The sequence below is a fragment of the Coregonus clupeaformis genome, chromosome 35 (assembly GCF_020615455.1).
Source record: "Coregonus clupeaformis isolate EN_2021a chromosome 35, ASM2061545v1, whole genome shotgun sequence".
Taxonomy (NCBI): Eukaryota; Metazoa; Chordata; class Actinopteri; order Salmoniformes; family Salmonidae; genus Coregonus; species Coregonus clupeaformis.
The window spans coordinates 29,075,889-29,082,970 of record NC_059226.1 but is presented as its reverse complement, the minus strand read 5'-3'; the positions used below and the strand labels follow the sequence as shown (position 1 = coordinate 29,082,970).

General features: G+C 48.3%; 1 pseudogene; it reads left to right on the top strand.

The window, feature by feature from the left end:
• Positions 1 to 2,601: 2,601 nt before the first annotated feature.
• Positions 2,602 to 6,836, top strand: LOC123482562 (annotated as a pseudogene).
• Positions 6,837 to 7,082: the final 246 nt, after the last annotated feature.

Sequence of the window (7,082 nt, the reverse complement as noted above, 5' to 3'; positions counted from 1 at the left end):
GGAAGCCAAGCAACGTCATCAGGCAGAGTGAGTCACCAAGAGAACACAGGAGTCTCTTTATACGACGACCAGGATTGACCCTTCAGTGAAAGCCTACAACACGCTCCAAGACAAAGGACACCCCTTTCACCACACGCCAAACCACTGTCCAGGAGCACAACTGCCCCAACGGCGTCTCCTACAACCTCCATAACAGAAACATATAAACAAACATCCCAGAACAGCCATCACACCAACAGCCCCAGCCCCAGTAAGGAGCCTCTCAGGACTCCAAACACTCAGAGCCCAGTCCCAGAGCGCTCGAATGTGCCCTTACAGCAGCAAATCAGGGGAAATTTACAAGCATCCCCCATTCCTGCAGTTCCTGCAGAGACAACACAAAGGAGGCAGCGTTACTGTAGACCTTCGCCCTGTTCCAAGTCCTGACAAGTCCCCGGAGAATCCCCACACTCGACCGGGAGTGCTACTCAGATGGACAGAAGCTCAACACACCAGACTATCGAGATACAACTGGTACTACTGAGGTTAAAAAGGTGCCGGTCAAAGAGATTGACAGCGTGTCTCTCCATCTATCCGCCATGAAATAACCAGAGCACCGGCTTACAACACACGCCCCGGGTACCTCAACAAAAGAGTCCTTTCATGAGGAGGCAGGACATGAGAGGGTTCAAGTTAAGCACTTCACTGAAAGACTGGTGACATCTGGAAAGCTCTTATCACGGATCTGGTCCCGCTAAAACAGTCACTGTTAAGCCCGAACAATCTTTGATGGGCGCTATAACATCAGAGAAAGCACTTCCACCACAGGCAAAGACCGAGAACACACCAGTGGAAAATGTTGCAGTTTCTGTTGCTGCTAATACAACAAAGGATGTTACTCCAACTTCTGTGACACCCTGTCACCTCCACATCAGTTAGGACATCCGTGAGTATTCCCCTCAGGGTGAGGCCTGATCCCTGTCCACCAAACACTCCATCCACTAGGGTCAGGACCCAACCTTCATCCAGAACTAGTGGAGGCTCCTCCAACTCCAACCACATCCCAGACAGTCACAGAAGAGAGAGTCCTCATCTCTCAACTCGACCAGAGGAACAACTCCTATCCTCAACAAGAGGAGACTCCATCCTAATCACCAGATCGACCCCAACAGACCACCACCCGACTCCCACACCACTACTAAACTAGAGAGTCAACTGGATCATCAAGCCTGAGCCAGTCACCGGTGTTAAACCAACCACCACAGAACCCAGAACACCCCACAGGACAGTCACAAACACAAACACCCAGACGGACAAACAGACGACCACCACAACCACTCGCAAAACTCCCACCACCACAAAGCGCATTTCTCAGACTTCATCAGTGTCTTCCTTGAAAGAGGCCTCAGAGTCCGTCCAGGGGGCCAGAGGACAGTGAGACCCCCACCCAGACCGGGGTATCAGGTGCATGTCGGGAGGGGGTCAGAGACCCTCCGTTACCAGGGCCTGATGTAAGAGGCCCAAGATCACCAATGTGGATGTGCAGACAGTGACAGTGAATGCAGAGATGGATGCACAGCTTTACCCTGTGTGGCTCCTTAGGGGAGCCCAAACCCTTCCTCTCCTGGACTAGAGTCTCCCACTGTTATGTATAACAGTACTTCCTTTTCTGTTCTCCTCTACTTCATAGAAGATCCTCCTTTACCCTCTGTTACAAAAAATCATACAACTGTATGCTAAGCCTGTTAATGTAAGAAAAAAGGAGAACCAACACTTGATATAAGCATGCTCCATTCCTATGTGTGTTTCAACAGACAACTATATGTCTTTAAACGTGATATTATTTTCCATTCTTGAGGAGCCACATTAGCCCAGGAACACGCCGGGTCCAGAGGTTTGAGGTGCATCTCAACGGACGTTTATCATCCGGGGAACACCCAGCCCCCAGGACCCCGAGGCCAGTACCTCTTATAGCGGGTCCAGAACCAGTACGGCGTGGACAAGATGGTCAGGTCACCCTGATGGTTCTGGCCCAGCATCCCCAGATTGCCTCCAGCCGCGCTTCTGGCGATACCACCGTGTACCACGGAGAACGGCATCGATCTGGAGTCCCAGGTACAGGACACCCCAGCGGGTCACCTGGGTGCTGCCTGACAGGGTCCACCTCGCTGCCCCCTGCCCAGGGCCCCTGCCATTTGTGGTGGCCCCCAGCCCCCGGCCCCCCAGTCTGGCCTCAAAGCGCGTGACCCTCCTCAGTAACGGTCCTCTCCGAAAAACCACAGGCTACTAGGCACAGACAGAGGGATCTATCTTATGTATCGGCAGCCGGCGGCGGGGGCGACACAGTTTCTGTCCGTTCTCCATGCGGCAGCCTTGCCTCCAGTCATCCAACAACCTGCCTATGAGAACATCCCTCCCCGAGGGCAGCACAGCCTACATCCACTGCACCGAAAGGAGCCCCCTACGCCCCATCATCCAAGCTGGTCCCACGCCCCACGTAGTCCTTCACACATCTCCAGTTTGTCAACGGACGTAATTTCTTTGTCTTCCCCAACGGACCCTGTGCGATCCAGTGGGGCTAGGCCAAGACACGCGGCGGAGATACATGAGTGTGTGGCCGTAATGCGGTAGGAGCCTCCAGGAGAACCAGTATTCTGACAGTACTGAGGCTCCCATCCTCCACCAAGGCCAGGATTACCTCGGTCTCCCCAGAGGGACTGACGTGGGTCTGGGGGGCTGTTGAGGCTCGCTTCTGTCATCACAGGAAAGCCAGAGCCCAGGATCGTCTGGAGGACTCCCTCTAAGAAACTAGTGGATTCCCCAGTACAGGTATGCATTTCTGATCTTTTTCACTCACTGTCTAATATGCCCTTCAGGACCGTTGTCTGTATGTATGAGTCCTTCAGAAAGTATTCATACCTTTGACTTTTTTCCACGACTTTGTTTGTTACTTAATTCGTTAAAATTGATTAAATTGAGATTTGTCACTTGGCCTACACACAATACCCCATTATCTCAAAGTGGAATTATGTTTTGAGAAATCTTTACAAATTGATTAAAAATGAAACGCTGAAGTATTCAACCCCTTTGTTATGGCAAGCCTAAATAAGTTCAGGAGTAAAAATGTGTGCTTAACAAGTCACACTATGTTCCCATGGACTGTGTGCAATAATAGTGTTTAACATGATTTTTGAATGACTACACCGACAACTTTTACCAAATATAATTATCTGTAAGGTTCCTCGGTCGGCAATGAATTTCAAACACGGATTCAATCTACCAAAGACCAGGGAGGTTAGCCAATGCCTGTAAAGAAAGGCAGCATCTATTGGTAGATGGGTAAACATTTAAAAGCAGACATTGAATATCCTTTTGAGTATGGTGAAGGTATTAATTATACTTTTGGATGTTGTGGATCAATACACCCATTCACTACAAAGATACAGGCATCCTTCCTGCCAGAGAGGAAGGGGAAACCGCTTCAGGGATTTCACCACGAGGCCAATGGTATTTGACTTTCAAAACAGTTACAGAGTTTAATGGCGCTGTGATAGGAGAAAATGAGGGATGGATCAACAACTGTAGTTACTCCACAATAGTAAAATGAACAGAGTGAAAAGAAGCATCATATAACTAAATATTCCAAAACACTCGCATTCTGTTTCAATAAGGCACTAAGTAAAACTAAAAAAATGGCAAAGAAATTAACGTTGGATTACAAAGTGTTGTGTTTGGGGACCATTAACACAACACATCACTGAGTGCACCACTCTTCATATTGTCAAGCAGACTGGATTTTTTTAGGGTGGCTGCATCATGTTATGGGTATGCTTGTCATTGGCAAGGGAGTTTTTTTTGGATAAAAAGTAAAGAATAGAGATAAGCACAGGCAAAACTCGTAAAGGAAAACCTGGTTCAGTTCCTGCTTTTCAACAGACACTGGAGTCAAGTTCACCTTTCAGTAGGACAATAACCTAAAACACAAGCACAACATATACACTGGAGTTAAGCTTACCAAGACAACATTGAATGTTCCTTGAGTGACTTAGTAGTACAGTTTTGACTTAAATCGGCTTGAACATCATGGCCCGACTCTGAAAATGTCTGTCGAGCAATGATCAACAACCAACTTGACTATTAGACTTTTTAAAATAATAATGTGCAAATATTGTATAATCCAGGTGTGCAAACTCTTAGAGACTTACCCAAGGAAAGACTCTAGCGTAATCGCTGCCAAAGGTGATTCTAACATGTATTGACTCAAAGGTGTGAATAGATATTTCTGTATTTCATTTCCAATATATTATCAAACATTTCTAAAAACCTTTTCACTTTGTCCTTTGTATCGATGTGTAGATAGTGAGAAAAATATACATTTAATCCATTTTGAATTCAGGCTGTAACACAACAAAATGTGGAATAAGTCAAGGGGTATGAATACTTTCTGAAGGCACTGTATATCAACTATCATGTAAGATGCTATCATGAATGAGAAGGTTTACTGTGAAATCATACAGGCACATTTTCTTTTCCTAAAAGGTTGTGAAAAACCATAAAAAGAAAGACCTAAGATGGTTCCTATTCACAAACAACAACTTGTTTTGTTGGGGGTTTTCAGCTTCGACCCCAGGATAAAGGTGTTCACCAACGGTTCTCTGGCCATCCAGGCCATGACAGAGAAAGACGGTCGGGGACTACCTGTATGTGTGGCTCTGAACAAGATGGGGGAACGAACTACATGCTACTGAGTTAATGTGCTGACCAAGCCGGCCAAGATCGAGCAGGAAGCAGCTGCTGGCCAGTCCAGAAGGTCTGTCTTTTTGTCTTAGTTTTCTTTATGTAAATAATGGAGCGTCCCAAATGGCACCCTATTCCCTGTATATAGTACTACTTTTGACCAGAGCCCTATAGGCCTTTGTAAAATAGTACTATATAGGGTTAGGTCTCCATATGCACATTTGTGAATAGTGTTTTTAATGTGATGTTTTAAATGTGTTTCATGTCATTGCATATTTTTCGGTTGATTTTCTGTCTAATGTAATAATAATAATAATAATAATAATACAAAATTGTATCCGTAAAGTGGTTCTCCCACTGGCTATCATAAGGTTAATCACCAATTTGTAAGTCGCTCTGGATAAGAGCATCTGCTAAATGACGTAAATGTAATGTATGATGGGATAGATATTACATCTTTTTGAATTGGAATTTGAAGGTGATGTATGGAGGAGAACCTGAAAGGTGGATTGTGTAGCATCTGGCCTCCCCAACCCTGAGATCCGCTGGGCTCTGCCGGACGGCTCACTGATCACTTACACTCAACTCAGACGGATAGTAGGGTTAGAGGTGGGCGCATCCGCATGGTACATGGTGTTTGTTGAATCACATCAACTTTACACACCGTAATATGTTATTGAATCACATTAACTGCACAGTCGATAAGAACCAATAACACTATTTTCAAAACAGTCAACTCCCAACCCCTCCCACCCCCCAGATATGTGGTGTTCGCCGGGCAGCTATCAACTGACGTGGGGATGAGAGAGAGGAAGAGACTACCTAGCTACGCTGAGAACCAGATAGGGAAGGATGAGATGAAGGTTCACGTCAAGGTCGTGGCGGACCCTCCGATCATCAGAGACAAAACGCAAAGCCCCAAGTCACTTGTGGTTCCTATGGGGAGACCGTGTCACTGAAGTGCACCCCCCAAGGAGAGCCGACCAGTCATCACATGGCTCTCCCTACTAACCGGGCCATTGCCTCCTCCTCCGATATACCAGGTCCATAATGATGGTACATTAGTGGTCCAAAAAGGCTCAACGCTGATGCTGGTAACTACACCTGCACATCTAGAAACAGCTGCCAGACCACAAAGTCACCAGGGTGGACGTCCTTGTGACGTCACAAACCATAAACGGACTGAGAGGTATGGTCGACACTCAGAGTGACGGCTATGGGGGACCAGCGCACCATGCTGGCCTGCGAGGCCGGTGGGGGACACCCATCCTCGGGTCACGTGGGTATTACCAGAGAACATCATCCTCCTGGCGCCACACGGCAGCAGAATGACGGCATCGTACTTACACATTGATATACGTCAAAGGGGACCTACCTTTGCTCAGTTGACCTGCATTGCAATGACGAGGGTGGGGAGGCGAAACAAATGGTCCACCTGGAGGTTAGAGAGATGGTAGAGACGCCGCAGCCTGTGAGGACCCAAAACAGAGAGCCTCTCTCTAACGGGGTGGGCGGTACCATGACCCTGAACTGCCTTTGAAGGAGGCCCACCACCCCCAACGGTAACATGGATCCTCCCTAATGGCCTCCTCATGAGCGGTGCCCAGTTGTCCAAGTTCTTCCACCGACCTGACGGCTCCTTGGTCATCACTAACCCCTCTGTCTCTGAGAGTGGTATGTACCGCCTGCCTGGTGAGGAATGTAGCCAGTTAGTGGAAACGTACCATTACTCTAGCCTCGGGAGAGGAAACCAGAGATCAATAAATCGCTTACAAATCCCCCATCAGTATTATGCAATGGGGAGAGCCTCAACTCCACTGTCTCTCCACGGGGACCCTCCGGCTGACTTGGACCCTGCTCAGTGGGTGGTCCTGGGCTACAGAGAGCCGGTCAGCTACGCTGTCCTGGCCAATGGAACACTCGCCATCCAGCAGGCGTCCGTCTACGACCGCGCTTCCTGCTGCCTGCCGAGCAACAACGCAGCACGGCAGCGCCGTGCTCTCCGTGCCTGTCATCATCATCGCGCACCTGCCTCGCATCACCAACGGCCCTCCTCCCGTGATGTACGCGCCGCAAGCGTGATGTTCCAGCTGAACTGTGTTGCCACAGGGATCCTCTGAGCTGAGATTGCCTGGGAGACGATTTGACAGACGCGGCTAGTGGCCTGTTTCAGCCACGCCTTTGGCAACAAGTACTCTCCACCCACAAGGCTCTCTCATCATCCAGAACCCCACACAGAGAGACCAGGGCTTCTACAAATGCACCGCCAGGAACGAATAGGGTTGATACTAGCAACTTATCTACATGTGGTCTGATTAGCCTTAGACAACAGGATTTTCATCATATGCCCAAGAAACTGCCAAAGG